Source organism: Schistocerca cancellata, chromosome 5 (genome assembly GCF_023864275.1).
Source record: "Schistocerca cancellata isolate TAMUIC-IGC-003103 chromosome 5, iqSchCanc2.1, whole genome shotgun sequence".
Classification (NCBI taxonomy): Eukaryota; Metazoa; Arthropoda; class Insecta; order Orthoptera; family Acrididae; genus Schistocerca; species Schistocerca cancellata.
This window is the reverse complement of record NC_064630.1, coordinates 481,481,488-481,509,166: the sequence shown is the minus strand read 5'-3', so window position 1 is coordinate 481,509,166 and position 27,679 is coordinate 481,481,488.

Sequence of the window (27,679 nt, the reverse complement as noted above, 5' to 3'; positions counted from 1 at the left end):
TAGGTCATCACAGAGCAGACCCACTGTAGTCCTGGTAGAGAGTACGGTATTGGTGGGCCACCAGAGGTGCATACCCACTGCAGTCCTTGTAGAAATAATGGTACTGGTGAGTCATCAAAGGTGTAGACCCACTGTAGTCCTTGTAGAGACGGCCAGCAGCCATCTGTTGCGACTGTGCAGGTGCACATTCACCATCGAAGAGTCTTGCGGAGAATATAGCAAGTCCATAACCACCACTTGTGGGGGTGAGGAGAGAGATGGCGGACTTTTGAAATTACATATATTATGACTTGTGATGATGTTAAGGTAAATACATTGTTTGTTCTCTATTAACATCTTTCATTTGCTAACTATCCCTATCAGTAGTTAGTGCCTTCTGTAGTTTGAATCTTTTATTTAGCTGGCAATAGTGGCGCTCGCTGTATTGCAGTAGTTCGAGTAATGAAGATTTTTGTGAGGTAAGTTATTTGTGAAAGGTATAGTTTAATGTTAGTCAGGGCCATTCTTTTGTAGGGATTTTTGAAAGTCAGATTGCGTTGCGCTAAATAATATTGTGTGTCAGGTTAAGCACAGTCGTGTACAATTGCTCAAAGGGGACGTTTCACATAATTTTACATAAACGTAGTTTTACTACTTCTTGGGCCTCTTTGATGCTTGCTTTTGGCCGCTGGTTGGACACCGCTGGTCTAATTCTTAAAACGTTCTGGTATCATAGTTAAAACAAACTGCGAAAAAGAAAACGAAATCGCACTTTTTCACAGCACAGCATAGCGTGCGCACGACGTTACGCCTACATTTGTAACCTACACGACTGCGAAATGCAGCGTAGAATGAATATATTCGACAACTGAAGGTATGTTTTTCCAACCAATCCATATCAACGTACACACAAAGCTGCAATTCATTGCTCCAAATAGAAATTCTGTCCACTGTCCAATTCAGCCTGAATCTCCGTACAGGTATTCAGCAATTACAGTTTTCCATACGTAATAGGATTATCAGCAAACAGTGTCAGATTGTTGCCCACCCTATCCGACTGATCGGCTTTGTACGTGGAGAACTGCTCTTCCTTGGGACAATGATGACCTTTGTCTACGGTGAACTCTCTATTTCCAGGACATGTCACTGGGTTCCATCACTCAAAAGGCTGTCACAAGTTTGAGAAATTAATCCTTATCTCAAAGTTTCATTAACAACTACGGTCTGGTTATGTGTTTAACGCTTTCTGTATATCTACAGAGAAAGAAACTGCCTGTACGCTGCGCCCATGCGTCGCCGGATACAGCACGTGAAATAGACGAGCCTTGTTTCGCATGAGCTCGATTTGTAAATCAGCGACGATTGATAAAGCTTTTCTCCCTCTAGGCAGCTCTTTATATTCGAGCTCAAGATACTTACAGGAGACATACATTAGCGATGTTGGTCTAAACCGTTGTATCAGTTCGTTTTCTCCTTTTATACTGGTTCATTCAATTGCCCATACCGTTTTATGCAACCTGCAATGTTCATCATAAGCCATCCGCGAGATTTTCACATTTTCTCGGTCGCTGTGCATAAACTATTAGTCCTGCAGAAAGATGAGCAGGACCTTTTTGTTAGAAATTTAATGTAGTTAAATTTTGTACCGGAGTATGTTTCCGCTGGATGCCACGGTTTTCGAGTTATTCAAGAAAAACATAGAAAAGTGGACTTCAAACGTAGCTCCATCCCACACTCATCCCTCACCAGCCAGGATTTATGGTATGTTATTGGTGACACTCCCTCCTACAACTGCACAAAGATTTCCGACTACCGGAAATATTCCGGATATTCTACCTTCCTTAGTCTCATTTTATTGGGCTATTATGCCACCAGTGTGGTTAGCTACTTTGTTAATAATATCAATTTCAACCTGCTCCTGAGGTTAATGATGTAAAAACGACTTCTGTAAACGTTACACTGATACTATTTACGTTGACAATTCTATCCAAAGTTAACCCTTAAAAGCACAGGAGCTTCGTGGTTAGAAGGTCTGACAAATACAGAGATGTAATTGTTTGTTTTAAGCTGTTAAATTTCACGAAAGTGTTAGGTAAAATTTACACATACGTAAATTTTACAACTTTTAATGCTCGACGAAGCCGGTGGCGCAATAAGACCAGCCAATAAAGGCTAATAAACGACGAATGTGCTGTCGCAAATATTTTGCAATGGTAGGAAGAAGTGCCATGAACAAATACTAGAAATTCTGACCGAAGGAGGCTGAGTGTGGGAGTGGGGGTGTGTTTAAACGTCACTTTGTACGTTTTTCGTGAATAACTCTAAGACCTCTAGCGGAAACGTAATCCAGTACCAAATTGAACTACATTGAATCTCCTACAAATAGGTCCTGTACACTTTTGCAGTTGGACTAAGAGCTTGCCTGTAGGGAGCGAGAGAAAGTGAAAATGTCGCTCGTGGTTTATGAAGGCCAACTACAACATTGCGGCTTGGATAAAATCACAGCGGTAGGTACAACTGAATCATCTTGTATATTGGGAAAACTTGTAGTGCGACATGTACGAATGTGGAATTATTTAAAATATGGTGTTGCTTGTTCATGCTAGTGCTTCCTTGTTCAAATGGCCCCCGATCACTATGGGACTTAACTGCTGAGGTCATCAATCCCCTAGAACTTAGAACTACTTAAACCTAATCAAGGACATCACACACATTCATGCCCGAGCCAGGATTCGAACCTGCGACCGTAGCGGTCGCACAGTTCCAGACTGAAGCGCCTAGAACCGCTCGGCCACACCGGCCGGCTGCTTATTTGTTCCAGCAGCTTCTATTACAACGCTCGAACTAGATGGTGAGTATTTTTAGTTGTTATGCTAGCTACACTATTGTCGACCGTTTGCCACCATTAGATGATCTTGATTCATACCACTTGAGTCACTTGTATCTGAGCACTTGTATGTTGCCACGTACACTTAATGAAGTGTATAATAACGACGAGACATTTCGTTTCTCGTGAAATTCATTCCGTCGATCAATGACCGAGACTAATCACTTGTAAAATGTATAACATAGAATTAATTAAAATAAAATTTCATTGATACAGCGCGAAAATCGCAAGATCATTGCAAAAAACGGAGGCTGCCCTTGTTCCATTTCTTTTTCTTATTGAAGAAGTATTCTTGCCGTTCAGGATTTAGAATGATCATACACTCCACACTGGGTAGATTTAGGGTACTAATAGGTTTTCCGCCACATATCTCTTTAATTGCAACCATTGGTACACGACACGTCCCTTGGAGCAGAAGCGTAAGGCAATTACCTGGCCTCTGTAAATATAGGTGGTTCCCGCACTAATCGGTGCATGAAGCAATTTTCCAGTGGTTGGCTCGTTACCTGTAAAATAAAGTCCAAGACCTACCGGTTCTAGGTGCTTCAGTGTGGAACCGCACGACCGCTACGGTCGCAGGTTCGAATCCTGCCTCGGGTATGGATGTGTGTGATGTCCTTAGCTTAGTTAGGTTTAAGTAGTTCTAAGTTCTAGGGGACTGATGACCTCAGATGTTAAGTCACATAGTGCTCAGAGCCATTTGAACCATTTTTGAACCTACATACTCTGAGGAAAGAAAGGAGGCAAGTTGTTGTATTGAACAGGAAGTTGTTTCCAATAGGCCGTATATTGAGAAAAGAGCTTCTTTTTAATGTTGTGAAGCATAGAGAAATGAGGCAGGAACTAGTCACACGCTTCAGAAAAATTTGTACTAAAAACAGAGAGAATCGAGCTGTAGCCTCAGGTGACAAAATTTCCAATCTGGGACGTATTTGCCTTACCGTTCACAGCGTCGATGGGTGTGAAGTGATTTTGCCGATTATGAGGCTGCATTACGTAGAAGAGCGACTGCGATGGTTTTTAGTAAACAGCAGGTACCCAATTACGAGGCACATTTACGTTAAAGAGCAAACACATTTTGTAACCATAAGGAACGGTGTTCAAACGTAGGTGGTAACTCTGTTCAGAGACGCTACACGTGCGGAGAACACTGGCGTGTTCACATGTTCTGTTAGTGGCAACGTCCCTTGCGAGCGAAATTCAGGCCATTTGCGACTGGGGAAAGGAATTGTGGTGCCACAACGTCCACGGGTGGTATATTACTATTACCGCAACAGAATTAGTGTAATTAGGGGTTAACAAGCCCTTGACGATAGGAATAACATTCCTATACTGTCCACTCACATTAAGGGGAGGTTTACTATCTTTTGGTTCAAAAAATCGATTTTTTCAAAATGCATTTTTGGATCCATAAAAGTGTTCAGAATCCATCCCTAAAACGGTTTTTCCGAATACGGAACGGAAATGTTTGTTATTCGCGGTTGAACAAAATAATGCACCTGCCTGAAATCGGCCTTTTTCACGCACCAGTTTTAATTTCTTTCGGAGGACAAGTTATTGTACCGGTGCTTAGGAGGAAACAGACAAAATTCAAATGAAAGTTTTCAGTAACTCTGAAGACCATGACAACGATGGACGTCACCCTGGGACTCTGTTCGACGTAGTTCGCCAAGCATTCGGACGACCATCGGATTCACGCGGTCGGAAACCGCTTGCCACCGGCCGTACGAGCGGCTCTGGAGCAGCGCAGGATGGTCCAGATCGAGCAGAACGCCCTCCGTGAGGAAGAGTAAGGACTAGTTTATGGACCAGGAATAGCAGATTGAACCTACGTTGCATAATATTGCCTTTGTATGTAGTCCAAATTTCAAACGCGTTTTTCTCGAAATGACTTTTTTTATGGCGCGGTATGGTAACCTTCAAATCTACTGAACCGATTGGCATGATTCTTTGTTTCCGACGAAGCTAACTAAATTGTCTAGGAGTTGTACCACTTTTATTCCGATCCATCAACTATAAATATTTTTACTTGACCGACGAAGTCGAAAATCGATTAAAAAAATGCCTATTTTTTTCAAATGGTCTCCGTTTTGTTTCCTGTGGTCCAAATAACTTAAGCAAGGTACAACTCCTAATGAATCGTATATACTTAGCTAACGTAACTAAATTTTGATTTCAGACCAGCCAGCTGACCTGTGAAATACCGCACGTGGAGGTCTACACCGAAATTTGGTTTCGTTCCGACGGCACTTCGGCATATGCTCTTAAACATTTCCGGTCGAAAAAATTCCAGTTTGTAGAGGAAATATCAATAAACATTTTGACCAAATTTGACATTTATATCTATAGCATATTCCGAGAAAAAAATTCTCAAGGAATAAGCTTTTTCGGGCAAAAGATAGTAAACCTCCCCTTAATATGAACACCAGTCAAAAGACGCGGACCGGTGCGAGACACGCAGGGAGCAAGTCAATGAGGACCTGGCAGGTGCCCACAGGATCGTGGAGAAACGCCCACTCTAGTACCGTGGCAAACTGCGCTAGATTTCTCCTTTGAGGATCCATGGCGCGAAAAGCCCAATTGAGGTGGTCCCGCAGATTCTCCATTGAGTTTAAATCCGAGGAATTTGGTGGCCAGCAATTACGATAAACTCATCCGCGTGCTCTACGAGCTTGCTGCGAGTTCTGTGACACGTTGCATTGTCCTGGTGGGAGATGCCGTCGTACCGAGGAAAACTAAACTACATTTAGGGGTTGACGTGGTCTCCTAGGACAGAGGCACACTTGTGTTGTTACGTTGTGCCTTCCAGAACGAGATCACCCAGGGAATGCCACGAAAACTTTCCCCAGATCATATCACTCCCTCCCACGGCCCGGATCCATTTGCTTTCAGACGTTTCAGGCCGTAAACTCCAGCGGCCATTTTCCGACAGAGAGTAAAAAGTTTTTCATCTGGAAAGGCCACCTGTTGCCACAGTGAACATTCAGTTGCCTTTGTCGCCGATGAGCAGCGGTCAGCACGGGTGCATGAAAGAGGCGCCTGCTGCGGAGCCCACATGCTGCAAAGCTCTCTGAACGGTCGTTGAGCAGGAGCTGTTGCTAGATGCTTGATTCATATGGGCGGTCAGTTGCTCAATGGTTGCACGTCTATTCCCCCTAACACATTTTCTTAGCTGTCGTGTAGCCCTGTCATTCATGGCCTGTTGTGCACCACAGTTAGCTCGGCGCCGATTTTGTTTTGAGTAGCGCCATTTTGCCATGAACAGTATACTTTAGCCACGGCGGCAGGCGAACAGTTTACAAACTGAGACGTTTAGGAAATGCTTCCACGCTTGGCTCCAAAGCCAATAACCATGTCCTTTTAAACATCAGAAAAATAGTTACATGTCCGCAACGACTGCAAAGTTCCCTCTACATGCTTTATATACCCTCCACTGAGAGTGCTGCCACATGCCGTCAGTGAGCTGTTATTGCACGTTGACGTTGAACATAGGCGGTGGTCAAAAAAATGGTTCAAACGGCTCTGACCACTATGGGACTTAATATCTGAGGTCATCAGTCCCCTAGACTTAGAACTACTAACCTAAGGACATCACACACATCCATGCCCGATGGCAGGATTCGACCTGAGACCGTAGCAACCGCGTGGTTCCGGACTGAAGCGCCTAGAACCGCTTCGCCATAGCGGCCGGCGGTGGTCACATTATCGTGACTGGACTGGACTGGACTGTGTTTGAATTAATTAATTTTATCATGTGCTTCGGGATTTTATCTGTTGTGAAGGCAGACTAATGGGCAAATACACTAATGATTTTTCGGTACAGAGGTACAGTACATGATTTTTATTGCTTGTAATTTCAATAAATTCGGAAGTTAGCAGTTTTCGCCTAGATGGCAGTTTCTGCTGTAAGAAATCCCTCTGTACTAAGTTTGAATGCTCCTTCGCTCATGGATACACTAGATAGGCGCCAGAGGAGTGGTTTTGGTTGTTGGAACAAGTCCTTGTCTGGCAGCATGAAGTAGTCAAATAGTGCACTAAAAATTGTGCAAATGACAACAGGTGGGCTGTGAAAAGTAGATCCATCAGCGCGGTCGGTCGTTTTCTTCGGAACTTCATGTTTTATACTACCACCACAGCAAGAGTTCGCTGGCACCATTGTTGTTCTGTCATCAACACGAATTTCTATAGCCGATTTTCCAGACCATATTGTCATACCGTTTAGGTGCCACAGAAAGTTGATAAAATTTTGAAAGTTAGTGAGAGAAACAGTTCGTGATTTGGTGCACGCTAGTTGTGAGAGTCAAATCGCCCGAAATTTTGATGGCAGTTCATAATTGCGATGGCGTATGGACCATCGACGCCTCCATGCCGGTGCTAAGGTAATCTGCCATGTTCTAGTGCATTATACCATCATTTGACAGTATCTCTGTTACTTGCTTTCAATTACATGTTTCATTTGCTTATTTCGTTACATGTAATCTGATTAATTATGTGTGTGATTTTTATGGATTGACTGAATGTTGTCTCCCAGTACAGTAATAACTGACTCGTATCCAAGTTCTTTTGCCACCTATTTCAGTGCCTTTGGACCTTGTTCAATCGTGTCAGTTTCATTACTAATGTGTTTGTGGGTCTCTTATCGAAATATACGTAATTGAGTCTTTAGTCGACTTTTATTTGAATTGTGCTATCCCTTTCTTTCTATACTTTATTACTGCATTTGATCTGCTCCACTGTAACTGCGAAGATCGAAACACGCCTGTAGCAGGCATTGTCATGGCGATTAGCAGAGTAGTCGTTGTTCGTTTCCTGGTCACACAGCTCAGAATATGGTTTCACGTTGAAAGTTTACCATTAAAGTCACCTAATTTATTCGTTTTACGAGAGTTGTGAATCGCTAAAATATTGCAGAGACTTTCTGTATCATAAACTCAAGTATTTTAAAGACATCTGTACCCGAGTTCTCGACTGTTAAGCGTACTACTGTTTTTTGGCTAGCAAAGTGAAGCTATATCTGAAGTCAACAGCCTTTGAAGCATATCTGGTTGAACAATCAGGTGACCTCGTCGCATCTCTCAGTCGAAGTGTGCCCCAATTAAACATTAGAAAAAGACTTTCGGTATTCAGCTTTCTGCATTCTGCGTTCTGTTTCCTGTTTGATTCTCATGCTTGTCGGCTCGGCTTGTGGGCGCTAAGTGTAATGAGTTATCCTTTCGTTGATTATTGGATCTTTTTTCTCATGGTCACCTCCGCCTTGGCATTCCCCTCCCAGAGATCTGAATGGGAGAGCAGTCCAGAATCTTTTTCCAATGGAGAGATCAACATGACACATTTCCAGTCATGGACCACATGTCCTGTCGATACTCATTTAGTGTCCTTAATGCATAGGTTTCCGTTGTCCTCTGCATCTTAATGTCATTGATTATTGCTGATTCTTCCGTCTTTTAGGGGCAGTTTCCCATCCAAGGGCAATAGAGTGCCCTGAAACTGTCTCCTTCTCTGTCTCCTTTGAGATGGTCATTGGCAACATGAAGGTGACCTCTTTGCCAGAAGTGTTCAGCCATCATTGCTGATGATTTCTATTCAGAATTATAGCTGTGGTGGGGTTCGAACTGAGGGCTGAGGACGTTTCGATTACTCGTCAAAGACGCTACCCAAAGACGTTTCCCAAATAATTATACCCTTGGACCAATGCCTATATATATAAATGAGTAAATGTGAACAGCTTTGTGCGCAAGTGAGGTTTTGCGTTTTCATGTTGTTAAGCTTGGCGCCAAGTTAACTCTTTTCATCCATGGCATGATACTCATCAGACAATGAGCATGCAAAAAAAAAAAAAAAAAAAAAAAAAAAAAAAAAAAAATACCAGTAAAAATTTCATTGCTGGACATGTGCTACACATAAATCTCAGCTCAGTTTCATTGGAATCTACTTTCAAGACAATGAGTAAGTGATGTTACATGGTAGCTTTTCCCTAAACTGTAAGTAACATATTTTATAATGGTATATGCACTTCTCTAAGGTCAATGTCATCCATCCTTTAATGCAGCATCATAACTGCAGAAAATATTCGGTTCCACATGTGACTGCTCAGCTAATTACATCTTCTCTTGCTTTCCTTTTATTACAGTGAAGGACCTCTGATTTTCGGCAGCCTTAGAGAGCTCTTTCTACTTGACTCTGGCGACAGCAATTTGCTTAAAAGGACATGTTCAGAGCTAAGGGCTGTCCTTCAGAGCAGGTATAGAACGTAGAATTCACATTGTCTTATGTCAATGCAGTGGTCAGCTGAAGGGCCGGCTACCTGTCACCTGTCATGAATTAGTCAAACGTATTCTCCGTTGGCAGTATGTCCTTTTTCCCAAACAACAATCTGTTGCTGGGTAAGAATCATTCCCAAGTTGCGCCATCGTATGCTTCATAATACGCTTGGATACTCCATGGCAAGCAATCCACAAGGTGACAGAAACGTTACTACACTAAACTTTTAGACGTTGGCCAACCTAAGGTCACACATGATGTTAGGAGAGTTCCTGCGACGATGCACTAAAAGTCTTATCTGGTTCATGGCATGCTCAATCGGCTTCGCGCCACCAGATACTGCAGGCTATTTCATTCCTTTGATTCCTGCCTCCTGGAGGAAGTTGGAACTCCATTGCACTATGTCCGAAGAAATCCTTTTTCGAAAGACAATGTGTGAAGCCAGGTTCAACCACCAGAATGAGAGAAGTATGGAATCCACCATTTCTCTGTGGTCTCAGCATGAAAGAATGTTAGTTTAAAATCTTTATAATGGGCTCTCTGATTGGCTCACAAAAAATATTTCTGTAGAATGCACACTTTCCCGCTCTTCGATGGGCCAGGGTTAGGAACATGTCATGGAGTGGGAAAGATTTTTTGCTTTCCACTTCGTGCCAGCCAATCATTGGTCAACCATGACAGAATCCGCAAGAGTAGGAGCTTGCTTAACTTATATACAAAGTTATTAATGGTCGGAATTCTTAACGCCTGCTGCAATTGGCTGGTGAGGTGACTACGCTGTCAGAAACAGCTTAGCTTCAAAACGTTAAGCGAGAGAACACTAGCTACTGGAAGATGGAAGAGGAAAAACTTGCTGCAAGGTGACCAACGAGATTGAGTACCGAGGGCAATGTGAACAAAGAATTTCCAGCCGTTACTAGTACCATCTACCACTTTCACAATGTATAAGAGTTGTAAGAATGAACCGGTGATGCAGTCACTGTATCGAGGGCGACACGAACACAGTTAACTTTCGTTAGTGTTAAATGCACAGTTTTCACGTTTGCAGCCAGCTCATTTCTTCCATCATGCAGTTTGACTATTCTACAGGTGTTCGTATTCAGTTTTCCTTGTTCTTTCTTGCAACTTTTAGATATTCTGGCCGTTAGTGTATATATTTATGAATTAAGCTCATGGTAAGGTTTTTATTGTGTTCACCCGCTTGTGCCAAGGTTAGATTTCATAATTACAATCCCTTGTGTGTTTACTAAACCTTCACTGTTGGTACTTCGTATGTTGATGCTTTACGGTAATAAACCAGACTAGTAGTGACCACCTGTTTCTGTTGCAGACAGATGATCCCCTTCATCAATATAGGCATGCATGGTGTGGTACGTGTATTTTCATGCTTTGCTGGGCCATCCCCCTTAACTTTCCTCCAATAAGATATTTCCGTTGCGTGACATTTTCGATTTTAAATTTGAATGATCTTATGGGGAGTTTCCATTCTCTGTAGGTCACCAGGGATCATATTTATAGCATCTCAAAATTACGCTAAATAGCTCATCTGGTACATCACTAAGAATGTTATTACTTTGATTTTCCAGATGAATAAAACTTCAAAAAAGGTAATGCATCAGTAAGGTAGCTTCACGAGCGTCATACATCTTCCATCCATGAAACACTACTATGAAATTTGGGATTATATCATACACATTCTGATAATGCATTGCACCTCATTACTTTCACTCTCCTTGCCACATAAAGACTAATAAAGGATCAAGTTTTGGAATTTGATTATGAGACATTTTTACATATTTCTTGAAAGACTTTTGAGCTACCTTAATAACACTGCCATTTTATAGTGGGTGCTGACCCCTACAGTGATACAGCTAGGTAGAAAAATTCATACTTTGTTTCAAAAGCCTTTTCAGTTAACCTACAGGTGATAGGGTACGAGGAAGATGTTAGATTGATCCTTAATTTCAAGGAATGCAGTGCTGCAATAAATATATCTGAAGAAATATAACTTAAGACCAAACTTTGTGGGGGTGAAAGTAAATGCTTATTAGTTAGTTTGAAACGTGATTCCGATTTCACCTTATTTCATTCCTTAACCTACGTTACTACATGCAATGAATTCAAAAGATGTATGCATGGTCGATCGAGAAATTGGTGTAATCGCGTGAGCTTTTGCGCCTAGGGTATCCATTGCTGTTCTAATTTTCTGCATTAATTTCATTCTACTTCCGATGTTTCTTTCACGTTTGGTAAGTTCATTCATTTTATTGACAGTTCGCGCGATTCGTAATTAGTTAGTTTGTGAATTGAGCTTCATACCCAAGTGTGCAAGGATATCCATCAAATATTTCACCATCCACTCTTGTATAATGCTTACTCAGCCTCTCTCAGCTAGAAGCAAGTCGTTTATATGTTTTAGTAACTTTATGCCCAGCATTATCTGCAAGTATTAAGCAAAATCTAAATGATAATAGTCCTTCTTTTTGGAACATTGGGCCATCTCGCCGTAGTTGTCTGGTCCTTCGGACATATCTGGGTTCGAGTCCCGGTCCGGCACGAAGTTTTAATTTTTTCACTTTATGTATTTCAATGCTCAATAGCAGCTAATGTTTTTATTTCCTTCGGATCGTAATAATAATTTTCTTAGTGAAGTCGACATTGGGCTCCACATGAAAGACGTGATGAGTAGTAAGTGTTTGGACTGACTTTAGTTACGCTCTGCAAAAAGGTAAATTGCAAATATCTGACAAAGCGCCAGAGAATATGCCCCTGACTACTCACAGGAGAAACATATGTATATTCCTATAGGTTTGTGAGTTATACAGATTGCACTCACAAGAGAACTGCACGGTTTCCTGTAAGGAAGAATCCAGTTATATTGATTTACTCACATGGCAACTGTTCATTCAGCTGGAGAGTTAAGTCTCATTTACCTTATCCTGTAAGGATATTTCAGTAACATCAAAACTTTCGAGATCGTCGGATTTCTGCACCAATAGAGACACTAACTCTGCCAGCTATTTCCTTCATTCGGACATAAGACTCAAGAGTTTGTGGACGCGCAACTCAGGAGACGTGGATCCTTATTTCTGTGGTTTCTTTTATTACGTTGCCTCAATAGCCTCTGTCTAGGTGCAGTATATTAATGTCCTCAGAATCAAACATATGTTTTTCATTTAGGCTACCTACAGTTGATTTCATGTAGGTTGTATATTGTTGATATCTCTGAGTCACAGGCGAACAAGTCAAATGTGCTCCTGGCAGTGTTTTTAGACAGTGCGCTGCTTTTGCACGGTCTATTACCGTCCACATTTACAGATAGTATAAATTTCTGGCATGGCTCCTTCACAGAATCTAAATATCTCTCGTGTTCAGTGCTGGCTGGAATATCTCTATGATGGCGTATTTTTGAGCAGTCTCGCCATCTTGGCTGAGAGTGGACTCCTATAAGGAAGAAAACTCTTATTTTTAGTTTGCGGGGCTTCAGTGTACCCATTTTTTACAGAAAACTTCCTTCAGGAGTTGTAGTTCGACTTCCTTGGTTGCAGACGACGCTTGCGGGCTTGCTCATAGTATTTTTATATGTTTATTTATATGGACTAACTGAAGTGAGGAGCTGAGAGACGAGTTGTAAAAGTGAGATTCACAAGCAAATCATCCAAGCATAATTGTTAAGCTAAAGTGTGGATCTCTTTAGAGTAAACGAAGTACAACGGATTTCCTGCATATATCTGCACTTTGTGATGATAAAGTTTAGGGTTTCAGGAATTACTGCAACCAATCACCGTTTTTTCTTCAATTTTTATTTATTCATGACCGGTTTCGAATGGCCTGCTGATTCATCAGATGATACAATTTAGTTTTGGAGTATTATGGGGGTCGTGCATCTGTGGCAAATATAGAGACGAAAAGTGAGCACTGTATGTGGGAAGATTATTAAGATTGTAAGATTAATTTGGTGGTATTACTCACTGTTTCTATTCTTGTTGCAAGCACTGCTCTGGAAAACATAATGTCTGCTTTCCAATATCGTTAAATGTCAAGTGAAACAGCCACTTTCCCACCGATGGCGACTCCCACATACTTTACAAAATATAAACAAAGCAAAGAGTGTGGCTATGTTGTCTCTGAAGAGTTTTGTGGAGGCAGAGATTTTCTTTGCTCATTTTTCGTTTTGTGGCATTCATAATAAAATATATATTTATTACATTACTTTCTTTATAAAAATTTGTATTATGTTTTTACATGGCAATTTTTTAAAAAGAGGATAGTATACATATGGGGAGGGGTGGGGAGGGAGGGAGGGAGAGGGAAGGAAAGAGGGAGTGAGAGTGTGTAAAAAAAAGAGATAGAGAGGATGGTGTTTAGGTGTGGTATGAGCGAGGTGGGGAATGGGTATGGGAGTGGATGGGTACAGTATTTATTAGTTTTTCAAATTTAAGGACTCTTTAAAATTTTGGAAGAATGGGTTATTTGATAAATCAGTTTGTTCATTTAAGATGGTGTGGGGTGTTTTATTGTTATGAATGAAAATTTCTAGTTGTTCCAAGAGGTCCATTTTTATTCCTTTGTCTTCAACGTGTAGAACGTGGAGGTTGTTTTTTATATATGTGATTGAATGACTATTTTGGGCTAGATGGAAAATAAAAGTGGATTTATTTAAATTATTTAAGTGGAGTGCGTCAGTGTACTCTTTGTATCTGATTTCAAAATTTCTTCATATCTGTCCTATGTAGCAGCAAGAACAGCTGTCAGAAATTAATTTGTATATACTTGATTTGTGATGTAGTGGGCTGGTTGTTTCAATGTTTTCAATTATTTCGTTTTGTATTTTGTTGTTTGTGTGGATACTGATTTTGACTTTGTGTGGTTTGAATAGTTTTGCAAGCTGATGTGATACATTACCAAGGAATGGCATACAGATATATTTAGATTCGTCTGGTGCTGAGGAAAGGTTTGTTGATGGTTTTTGCTTTGTTTTAATTTTTGCATCTACTTTGTCAACTATGGTTGGGTCATAAGCATTGTTGTGGGCTATTGTTTTTAAAATGTTTAGTTCCTTGGTTTTTACAGCAGGTTCAGCATGAATTTTGTTTACACAGTTGAGTGCTGATCTGAAAAATGCTAGTTTATGCCAATTTGGGTGGCATGATGTATTATTTATAATATCTGTTGTGGAGGGTTTCCTGTAAATTTTAAATTTGTGTTTGGTGTTGTGACATGTTATGTTTAAGTCAAGAAAATTAATTACCTGTACAGTTTGGTGTTCAGCTGTAAACTGTATTTTGGGATGTATATTATTTAGTTTATTGGCTTAGTTTTCTATTTCAGTGCTTGTTCCATTGTATAACATTGGACTATCTTTAAAGAATTTGTTTTCCAGAACACTAACATAGATGTCAGCTAGTATGCCAGCTAAACTACTGTCCATTGCTAAACCGTCTTTCTGAATATAGATTTTGTTATTAAAGGAAAAGTAATTGTGAGAAAACACTAACTCAAGCAAATCCATCAATTCATAGAATTCTATGTTAGTTAGTTTTTATAATGCAGTAAGTTGTTTTTGATTATGTGGAGTGTTTCTGTTATAGGTATGTTGGTGTACAGGCTTACTATGTCAAGGGATGTCAATTGTGCTGTTGTAGGAATAGTGATATCTTTTATGCTGTCAATTAGTCCATAGCTGTTCTTTATGGAGTAGCCCTCCCTCCCTCCCTTCCCCACCCCTCCCTCCCTCCCTTCCCCACCCCTCCCATCCCTCTCTCCCTTCCCCTCCCCTCCCATCCCTCCCCCTCCTTCCCCCCTCCGCCCCTCCCAATATGTATACTATCCTTCTTTAAAAAATTTGCAATGTAAAAACATAATACTAATTTTTATAAAGAAAGTAATGTATTTTATTACGAATGCTGCAAAACGAAAAATGAGCAAAGAAAACCTCTGCCACCACAAAAGTCTTTGGAGACAACAACAGCCACACTCTTTGGTTTGTTTATATTTTGTAAAGTATGTGAGAGTTGCCACCGGTGGAAAAGTGCCTGTTTCACTTGATATTTAACGATATTGGAAAGCATGCATTATATTTTTCAGAGCAGTACTTGCAACAAGAATAAAAACCGTGAGTAATACCATCAAATTAATCTTACAATCTTAATATTCTTCCCACATACAGTGCTCACATTACGTATCTATATTTGCCACAGATGCACGTCCCCCACAGTACTCCAAACTAAATTGTATCATCTGATGATGAATCGCCAGGCGATTCGAAACCGGTCATGAATGAATAAAAATTGAAGGAAAAACCGCGATTGGTTGCAGTAATTCCTGAAACCTTTAACAAGACAGTCGCAATGTTCTGAATCCAGAATGAATAAAAGTGATAAAGTTTAGGTTCTAAGCCAATACCTGACTCCACTTAGAATACAAATTACACACGTGAAATGGTGGACAAAAGGAGAACTGCTAACATCTTGAATGAAGCTTGAGGTATGGATTTTTTTGAAAGTAATGCAATAGCCTAAAGTGTATTGTTTAATGCATGCTAACATATTACCGTTTTTAAATAATACAGGACAACTTGTTGCAAAAGCAGCATAATGACGCAATAGATCACAATTTCCTTGAACCCGGCCTCACGCCCATGGATTGCGATAGTGTAAATAATCGCCTGAAACATGTATTTGCTCTCCAATACTGTCAAGAACGGCAGTCTAAAGTTTTACATAGTAGAAAACAAAAACCTTCTTTCAATTGAAGTCACAGATGCTATAGTGAGGGATAATGTTGCTAAAGACACTCAAGGAAACAAAATACAATGGAGGAATATTAGTAGGATCATAATCAGCAAAGAAAATCTTCTAACAATGTAGTTCAAGTATTCACTAAAACATGATCTTGAATTTACTGAAGCGGTTTTTAGGAGGCACAGTATTGATCCCCCACAAATATCTCTTCTGAAGCCTTTGCAAAACGAAAAGGGAACGAAATATAATTCTTAAAGCGGAAGACTCTTTAGGAAATAGAGAACTACATACTTACCTTTATCATGAGTTCTACAGCAATATATCCCATTCCCAGATAGCAGTTACCATGTGTATAAGACGGAGAGTGAAGAAAGAAGAGGTGGTCACAAAAGGAAACAAGGAAGGCTGAAAAACGTACAACACGATGGTACAGCATGAATAGTATTGTCCCAGGAAGGACATTCTTCCAGATATATCACAGAAGGAAATGATTCTGATTCTATATTAAGGCATTGACTGTGAGAGGTCTACAAAAAGTGACAGTGAATAATCTCTCGTATTTGTTTGAACCACATCAGTACGTTTTCCTTTTGGTGTTTTTATTTTATTTGCTGTTTACCCATTGTTATATTAATTTAGCACTGACTACGCACATATCCTTGATTTGTAAGGAATATCTATTGTACTGCGAGTAATATATGCGTTGTATCAAAAAAAGATCTTCAGAATAAAACACAATAAACAAAAATGTACTTCTACCTCTTTTGCCCCAAAATGTTTTAAGATGCAAGGATTGTAAGTATTTGAGATGCAAGGTGTATAAGTATAAGGAGTAATAATGCAGAAGTGCTACAATCTTACACCATATCTACAAGAAGTAACTGACCATTAGGAAAAAAAATTCTTATGTGTCCATATGTAATGACACATTCCGACGCAGAGACATACAGTACCTTAAAGGCTGCGCCAAAGATTAAATTGAGAGTCATGTAGATTATAATCTTTGTAATGTTCACATTGGATGCTCTTTTGTTTCATACTCCAAGAAGGAGCTAAGGGACACTTTCGATTGTTGCCTTGTGGAGCATGGACGTAATTTTTGGTGTGTGCGGAAAGGCAGCCATCTTGTTAGTAATTATGGTTTGTGAGACGAGCAGAGCAAGTCTTTGTGTTGTGAATGAAAAATAGTGAGAAGTATCTAAGTTTTACGAGAATTATTTAAAGCGACGTAGCATTGTATTCCTTGGTTTCCACCGTCTTCGTGAAGTGAACCGATGACGACTCAGGAAGGTACACACGGTCAACAAAGAGAAGAACATCGATGGCGACTAATGAATTAACATTGTGGCAGAAGGACTAATTCTACGTCTAAGGTGAGAACTCTGATTAAATCAACAATGAAGTAGAATTCAAAATGTAATTAATCGAAATGGTAAATTATATTACAGGCATATTTCCCGCAGCACTGTATTTGTCCGCATTCAAGCTGGTCAATACAATCCGGAAAAAAGCCTTTCAAAAATTCTAAAGTTACAGTTCCATGTCCGTAATTTATCCTCTTTTCAAAAAATAAATAAATTTAATTTTTTTTATTTATTTCGCCACACTGGCGACCGCTGACAGGGACAGTGCTGGTGGAACAAAGAGTAAGTACTTGATTGTTCTACTACAAATGTACTTGTACTAATTACTGTTTCTCTGCTACATGACGCACATGGAAAATGACGAATAAGGTGAAACAATATTAACTGTATAAGCGGATGGCACAATATCCAGAAGGAACAAGGACAATGATTTACAAAACTAACGTAATCGTGAGTGACGCAGCTCAGCTGGAATTAAGGTAGGAAAGCGAAAACGCATGCAGCGGCTGCACCTTGGCTTAGCTCCACTTAAAGCAGAACCTTTTCCTATCCATATTAAAATCCTGATAGTGTTGGTGGCAACACACAATTACACTTTGATAATTACTTTTTTATGTTCAACAATCGCAGAATTAGAAGACGTAGGCTTAGCTCCACTTAAAGCAGAACCTTTTCCTATCCATATTAAAATCCTGATAGTGTTGGTGGCAACACACAATTACACTTTGATAATTACTTTTTTATGTTCAACAATCGCAGAATTAGAAGACGTAGTGCGCCATCTTGAAAATTTCCGACGCGCAACAAATAACAATCGCGAGATATTTTTATTAACTGCGAGAAAATTTAAAGGTTTAGATTAACAGTAAAGTACAGATAAAAATAATCTCTTCACAATGGAATCGGAGAATTTTAATTTGACAAATGTTCATGGACACGTCACCGATTCTGACAATAGTGACGTAAATGATGACGCAATTAGTTTTTCAGCACAACATAATGTAGAAGTAAATTGCACTCCACAGGGATTAACAATAACGAACCACTTGCAAATGAAAACTTGTACACAGTCGATGAAGCATCGATTACCAGATCAGATGAAAATATTTCGCGTGAAATCAGTGAACCTAGCCCGGTTTCGATTCAATCAGATCGTGGTAGAGAAACAAATAATGGCATAAATACAAACACACAAGCTTCGTCAGTTACGCTTGAGGCATTATATAGTCTGATGTCAAACGTGAGCGAGCAATTATCTGATTTAAAGATCAGTCACAACACAACGAACACAAAACTGGCGAATCTAGAAATCAACCACAAGACAACCAACACATAACTGTCGAATCTAGAAATCAGCCACAACGTGACAAACACAAAATTGTCAAACATGGAAATTGGGTTCCAACAGCAGTTTTCAAGTGTAAACACGCAATTTGAAAATATGAACAAACATTTTGATCAACGCTTAAATAAACTCACCAATGAAATCGATCAAAAGATCGAAGACAAAGTCATCAAAACAGTCAATAGTGTATACAATGTATTGGCAAATGATTTAGAAAAGAAATTGTCAGATCTTACAAACAAACAGAAACAGAAACTGTCAGAAATCGTAGAAACACACAATGAAACACAAACTGTACAAAAAGAAATACATCAAAACGTACAGGCTATTCAATTATATTTAACCAGAGTACAGTCCGCATATGAAGAAATACCTGACCAAGTTAATAAAGTTAACGAAGAAGTCTGTTTTCTGAAACAGTTTCCAGCTTTCTCCACAGTATCCAGAAAAACTCATCCAGTCGTATTCGTAAGAGCATTTAAAAATGTCTTACCAAGAAATTGGACTGAGGCACAGAAGTTTAGATATGTAGTAGGCTTCACACAAGGCGACGCACTTTTGTGGGCCACAGACATGGCTGAACAGTGCGTCACCTACGAACAATCTGAACGGGCTTTCTTGGAGAAATATTGGTCTACTGCGGTCCAAGAAAGACTGCGACGTGAGGTATTCAACCCACAACCGTTCAACCTCAAAAACGGTGGGTTGAGAAAGTATTTCGAAAAGTATATGAATAAGACGCACTATTGGAACAATCCAATACCGCACGTAGATGTTCTCAAAATTCTGAAAAACAGACTACCCGCGAATTTACGCAAAAAATTGGTAACCATGCCGGAGAACGACCTTGAATACTTTCTTTCCGTGCTTGACTCAATTGATCTAATATATGAAGAAGAGCCGAGCACAAGTAATCGGAATGAACACTCCGTAAGCAATAAAAACAACGGTAACGGGAATGATTTTAATGGTAGTGGACAAAACCATCACAGTTGGCATCCGTATGCGACAAGGCCAAATAATGGAAACTGGAATTACGGAAATCGGAGGAATTAGGCGCCACAGAGACGTGAAGACCGAAGATATAGTACAGATTACGGCCCACGCCGGTATGGAAATGATAGAAATCACGTGAATGATTGGTCAGGTCCGCGTTATGAAGGGCGGCACACAAATGAAAATTACAATAGGCATAGTAATAGGAATGACCGACCAAGGAGAAATAGCGACGGCCGGTCGCAAGAAAATGTTGCACGCAGCGGTCCGGAAACTAATTGGCGACAGAATAACCACTCAGTACACTTCGTTGAGGTAACGGACAGTAATGAAGCAACTTCGTTGTCTCCCTCGGTAAACAACAATCGGTCGTAATGAGACCCCACCGGCCGACCGATTTGACAACAGGGGGCACAAACAAACACACATTACATCTTAAACAATTATTTTTAAGATATGATCAGGATGCTACCGTAGAAGATGATCTATGTGAAGAAGAGATGAAAGCACCGGACAAGGTAAGTGACCTCGTGCAGGCTGTAATAACAGCAAAGATAGGAACTATAATTACCAATGTAATTTTAGATACAGGCGCATCTACGAGTATTATTTCTAACAGTTTATTTAAAGAAGTTTCGAAAGCATTAAAAGTACCAGTGTTGCCAACGGGAAATTGTAAAATCTTGTCAGCTGTAGGTAACAAGTCAAAAAGTTTTAAGTGGCAGACGCAAATACCTGTTAACATTAGCGATGTCACGATAAACTGTACATTCTTAATCGTTGACAAGTTAATCGTCAATTGTATTTTAGGTATGGAAGTTTTCCGGCAGTATAAAGTAAACATCGACATAGGCAGCGGATTTTGCTATTTCCGAGCGGGCAGTCGTAGGGTCAAGGTCAATCTTGTAAAGTCAACAGCAGAGCGTAATGGTCAATTACAGAAACAAGCTGAAGTAAAATTAGTTTACCCACAAGTGTTATTCATAGATATTCCTTTCCCCGAACAATTAGACACGGAAATAATTAACGAACAGGCCGCCCACGAGAAGGTAGGAAAATCCACTTGTCTTTCAGAAACTCAACAAAATGAACTAGCAGATCTTATTTATGAATACCGAGACATTTTTAGAAAACAGCCGACAATAATCAAAAAGTATGAATATAAAAAGGAAGTCTACCCACATAAAACGTACTTCCATATATCATATGCGATACCATGGGCAAAGAAGGAAGCGGTTCGCAAAGAAATAGATAGAATGGTTCTGTGGAAGTTGATAGATCCTTCGCATTCACCTTACTGCAGTCCCATCCTAGCTGTCAGCAAACCTGACGGGTCAGTCAGATTAGTACTTGATGCGCGGGAAATTAATAAGATCATCGTGCCAATACGCACTAGGTCGGAGAACTTAGATGAGCAATTGCTTAAATTTCATTTTAACATACGTTGGCATGAAGGCTTCGTATTGGCAAATAGCCCTACACAGTGATAGCAGAAAGTATACTGCGTTCATTCATGCTGGCAGAAGCTATCAGTTCCAAGTACTGCCATTTGGACTCAACGTGAGTGCTGGGGTGTTTATAGAGGCTTTAGACAGAGTATTGGGTCCAGAACTGATTAGCAAAGTGACGTTGTATGTAGACGATCTCTTGATAGCCTCGGAGACCTGGCAAGAGCATGTAGAATTGATACACAAGGTGTTCCAAAAATTCCGAGAACATGACGTCACAGCAAATTTTAAGAAGTCCGAATTCGGAAGGGATCGAATAAAAATTTTAGGCCACATTATTTCACCAGGCGGAATTTTACCAGATCCAAAAAAGCTTGATGCCATAAAATATTTCCCCTCACCACAAACACATAAACAATTGAAAGCTTTTCTGGGGCTCACGTTATTTTTTCGAAAATTCGTGCCCAAACAGTTAATGAATAGCGATTCCCAACTCAACCTTTTAAGGAAAAACCACACATGGTTGTGGACAGAAAAATGTGAGGAAGATTTCGTAAAAATCAAACAGGCACTCATAAACGCACCCATTTTGAAGCATCCTAACATGAACTACAACTTTTGTTTGAGCACGGACGCATCCTGTCAGGGATTAGGTTCTTGTCTGTTCCAATAAGTAATGATAATGGAGAACAGAAAGTAAACATAATTAGTTTTGCCTGTAGAACGTTAACGGAATGTGAAAGAACCTATTCGGCAACTGAACTTGAAGCGTTAGCTGTAGTGTGGGATTTCCGCAAGTTCCAATACTATCTCTGGGGAAGGCATACACGAGTGTTTTGTGACCATCAAGCATTATCGTTTTTACTCACATGTAAATTGTTGTACAAACGGATTGCACGTTGGTGTTTATTCCTCCAGGAATTTGATTTCGAGATAGTTTATATCAAGGGTGAACAGAATATAATTGCCGACGCATTATCGCGTTTGCCACAAGGCTTGAGCGAGTTCAAAGAATTGATCGAACAGACTTTCGATTTTAGAGTTTTTCTGATGCATGATGGCACATTTCAACCATATTACAGAAAGATGTGTAAAGACATGAGCAAACTACAAAAGGAAGACAATAGATGGAGACAAGTTATGCAAAAACTGCAGGCAGATGACAATAGTACATTGAAACAATATTACACAATGTCAAACGATGTTCTTTTCTACAGGCGCAATCCACAATCCAACACCTGGTGTGTCTGTATCCCGGAAGAATACATAGACAATTTGATAAGACACACACATAGAGTATGGGGACACTATGGGGTATCAAAATGTACAGCGAAAATATCAATGTATTGTTACTTCCCGAATCTCAGACGCAGGATTGAACAAATAATAAAAAAGTGTACAATATGTCAGAAGGTTAAACATCTTAACAGATCTTGTTTGGACGTATTACACCCTATCATTCCAACTAGACCAAGAGAACTAGTTTCCGTGGACGCAGCAGGACCATATCCACGAGCTAGGGGAGGAGTTAGATATGTGATCGCATTTTATGATGTCTTCACAAAGTATTTAAAAATGTATGCTATAAAAGCAGTACTATCGGGATCAATAATCAAACGCATGATGGAAGACTACATACCTCTAGTGGGAAAACCGAAAATTAGTTTAACTGATAATGCAACAAACTTCACTAGTAATAAATGGAAAACATTTCTCGAATCTCAAAACATAAAACATATATTGGTATCCAAATTCCACCCAAAATCGAGCCCGACTGAGAGAAATTTTAAAGAATTTAATCGCTTTATATGAACTTATATACCAAATAAACAGACAAAGTGGGTTGAATACATAGCCCCATTTCAGCATATTGTAAATAATTTAATTCGTACTTCAACAGGCTTTACACCTACACTAGACAAAAAGGTACGTCAAGCATTACTACATACGGAAGAACAAGCAGAAATAAGGAGAAAACAGTTCAACAAAAAGATAAGAAAGGTTACAGAATTTAACATTGGACAGGAAGTACTATTACGTCCCCACCCAAAATCCTCTAAAATTAAGGCATTAAACAAAAAGTGGCAGTTGTTGTATGATGGCCCTTTCATTATAATAGACAAACCTCACCCAGGATGTTATCTGTTAGGTAACACACGAACGGGCATGGTGAAAGGGTTATACCCCCACAAGGATATCAAGGAATTTTTTCATTAAAGGTTATATGTTATTTTAGCAAAACTGAAATTATACAACCTTGGATCACATAGTAAAATTGTTGTCATTAACCTAAGAAACTTGCGAACACGAAAACAAAAGACAGTCAGTTAGTGAAAAACATGCATTAAACTAGAAAACATAACTGAAATTTCAGTTAAACATCGAAACTAGTAATCAACTGGGGGCATATGCCAGCTAAAAAACGCATGGTTAACCACACCTAAGGAAACATGTGTTACTGTGAGTCTTAACACTATAAAATAAACCATACGGTACTTTTGTAGTCTAACTCAGTTATTTAAGAGAGAGGAACAAAGACAAATTAGCGCGAAGGTCAGAGTTTGTTCGTTTGAGACGAGCAACAAACCACGCGTCAAAGTTGCAATACAACGCTCAGCTGACGAGCACGCGATAACTGCTTGGCAAGACGAGGGCGTTGGCCGCGCTGTAGGCAGCGAGCCGGGGAGAAATCTTCCCCCTTCCCTGTCCGATCAGCTGAGTGTATACAAAGCGCGAAGGCGCATGCGCGGTCGACTCCAGACGACACGTGACTCATATTACACGATGGCGGCTATCACAAATAATGTTCACCAACAATGCAGAGTTTTCTCCGCGCCTGCAGTCCAGTCATGGTACATAAGCGCGCATGCGCGGAACGTTTAAAAGTTTTGAGTCCACGCTTACTATGAGACGCAGTGACGAGAACCATTCAAAAACAAGAAAGAAAAGGGTACACAAGTCTTGTAAATAGTAGCTTAGAAAATTTAATTATAAGCTGGTATTACGTAATAAAAGTGAACATACAAGTACATACTGGTCATGGACGGTATTGTAATATTATATTATATTGAGTAAAATCTTAGCTTGTATGGAAGGAGAAAGAAAATAGCACAATAGAAAAAAATAAATAATGCAAAAAAATGGCACTGAGCACTATGGGACTTAACATCTATGGTCATCAGTCCCCTAGAACTTAGAACTACTTAAACCTAACTAACCTAAGGACATAACACATCACCCAGGCATCACGAGGCAGAGAAAATCCATGACCCCGCCGGGAATCGAATGCGGGCGCGGGAAGCGAGAACGCTACCGCACGACCACGAGCTGCGGCCTAAATAATGCAGATATATAACCGGAAGAAAGGCTATGTACACGAGAACAACACACGATTACATGTAGGGAAAAGCTAGCGGCAAAGAAGAAAGCAAAGAGATAACGCATACGTTTACATTACACAGTAGCGAGCGATTTTCAGAATGAACAACAAGGAAAAAGCGTTAATTTTTGTGACTAAGGAAAAGAATGACACAAGCTTTAAAATAGGAAAATAATAAACAGATCTATGCAGCGTGAGTAATGAACTGAATCGTCCTCAAAACAAATACCTAGGCTTTTTAGAAGGAGAAACACATTAACGTTAGGAAACACCTAAAGCACTCAGCAAACAACTTTGTAGAATATCTAAGCTATACACGAGGGTACATGTACGAAAGCTAAAAGTGTAAAGGAGGAAAATATGGAATGATTGCGCATTAATGGACCGTAAGGCAGTTATGTATGTAAGAAGAAATATTTAGTTGTAAGTATTATTAGTATGAGGGGACGATGCTCAGCACACCCTGAATTATTTTGGAATATTGAAGGAATGTTGCAGGGTACCGAAAAAGGGCCCCACCAGCAAAGTGTATATTATAGTGGTAGATATTTTTGTGTGTATAAACGTATGTATGAATGTGTGGAAGGCGAAAGAAGCTCTGTACATGTACGGAACCTAAACAACATAGAAGTGTTTAAGGAAAATTAAACTCTAAGACCACCTCCTATAAACGTGTATGCCTAACGTCAAGAAGTAACTTAATTAAAACCGTAAGACTCTACGAGTTTACGAGAAAATACGAAAAACCTGATACACAGTGCAACATTAGCGATGCTTCACTCATGTATGTAGAAGGAAGGTATGAATTACTTTACACACTTGAAATACGAAATGATAAATCATGTCAAAATTATATCTTTCATACATATAACGATTTACAGTCACAAAGAATGAAAATGATATCGCCGCTATACGAGAAACAGGTAAGTAGCGTGATCGACGACCTGTAAACAAAGGAATCGTCTATAAAATAAACTATAAAAAAAAAGCCATACAGAATTTTATGCTGCACTGAAGCTATGAAAGTCGGATTATTCGTGTACATAGATTTTCATGACAACCGATGCATTAAAAAGTCTGTATTTTTTCTCCCATGATAACACAAGACGCCTATAAGCGCACTTTAATTGAAGATGATGCAAGGGCGGGCGTGCCGCTATTATGAAACACTGTACATAGTAATAGTAGTTACACCCTGAACTTCAAAATTTTATGTTTATGTGTCCATGTTAATGTAGGAAGTTTTATTAGGGTTAATGATTTAGAAGCACACCAGTACGTGCTTAAGCACAAAACACTGTACATATTGAGTTATGCTGCATATAAATGATTATTTCGTGCATTTTCAGATTTTATACATAAAAACCGTAGCATACACATAGTCGTTGCCACTACCCTAAGTAGAAGGTAGAAAATTCCCTTCCCAAGCTTCAGTGGAGCGGCTACAGGTGTATTCTCTGCATGCTGATGCATGTCGTTGCGTATGAAGAATACGTAACGGAGGTAAACCTTAACATATACTCGAGTTCAAGAAGGAAAACAAAGGACTTGTTCCTTCTAACAGATTAATGGAAAAAGGTGTGTGTATCAGTAAAATCCAAGACGAAGAAGCCACTATGAGTGGTCAGAAATTTTTCAATTTTAGTCGATAGTTTTTTCCTGTAATTAATGTAACCAATGTATTGTATGTGTTGTATGTTCAAGTGGTTCAAGTGGCTCTGAGCACTATGGGACTTAACATCTGAGGTCATCAGTCCCCTAGAACTTAGAACTACTTAAACCTACCTAACCTAAGGACATCACACACATCCAAGCCCGAGGCAGGATTCGAACCTGCGACCGTAGCGGTCGCGCGGTTCCAGACTGAAGCGCCTTTAACCGCGTGGCCACACTGGCCGGCTGATGTATGTTATTCCATTGTATGCGATGTATTTTGTATTTCATGCCAAGTCCCGTGACTTACAAATTTGTGAATACTTATGTACATTGACCAGAAGTATTGAGGGAAATGAATCTCGGTACAATAGGTAAAAGGAGTTAATGCGAAGAAAAAAGTGTAGTGAAAAGAAAGTTTCGATCGCAATACTCGCGGTTTAAAGTGGTGTGTGTAGAAATTAAAATTGTGCAAAGTAGTGTACGTTGCAAGTGTCAGCGAGCCTAAACAAGTGACATCGAAAATTGAAGCGGGTATCGTCAAACGAACCATGGCGTCACAATAGAAAAAGACAATGCCAAACAAGTTTGACATGGTGCGCTTCTTACCTGGAGCTGCATCGACGGGATTGTCCTCCGCCTCGCACATAGTGTAGTGTGTTCTTCGGGGCACATATTCCAGTGTACCTCGTCGTATCCAGTCTAAGTACTGGAAGGAACTACAAAAAGCACACGCATACTGAGGTTCGGAATCCTAGACGGAACCCGCACGTCTGTGTATATTCAGTGCACTGGCGCGCGCATTCAACCAACGTCGCCCGCTAACGGACGACCAAACAATCACAGTGCCATGAAAATTAAACAGTAAAAATGAAGTTTGTAAATGAAAGACCCCCAAACCTATCAATTGCAAGGGTGACTACTGTATCCTGTCAACCAAATAAAATTTTCTAGTGACAGTATACAGTAGGGGTGCAGTTGTAATGACACATTCCGACGCAGAGACATACAATACCTTAAAGGCTGCGCCAAAGATTAAATTGAGAGGCATGTAGATTATAATCTTTGTAATGTTCACATTGGATTCTCTTTTCTTTTATACTCCAAGAAGGAGCTAAGGGACACTTTCGATTGTTGCCTTGTGGAGCATGGACGTAATTTTTGGTGTGTGCGGAAAGGTAGCCATCTTGTTAGTAATTATGGTTTGTGAGACGAGCAGAGCAAGTCTTATTGTGTTGTGAATAAAAAAATAGTGAGAAGTATCTAAGCTTTACGAGAATTATTTAAAGCGACGTAGCATTGTATTCCTTGGTTTCCACCGTCTTCGTGAAGTGAACCGATGCCGACTCAGGAAGGTACACACGGTCAACAAAGAGAAGAACATCGATGGCGACTAATGAATTAACATTGTGGCAGAAGGACTAATTCTACGTCTAAGGTGAGAACTCTGATTAAATCAACAATGACGTAGAATTCAAAATGTAATTAATCGGAATGGTAAATTATATTACAGGCATATTTCCCGCAGCACTGTATTTGTCCGCATTCAAGCCGGTCAATACAATCCGGAAAAAGCCTTTCAAAAATTCTAAAGTTACAGTTCCATGTCCGTAATTTATCCTAT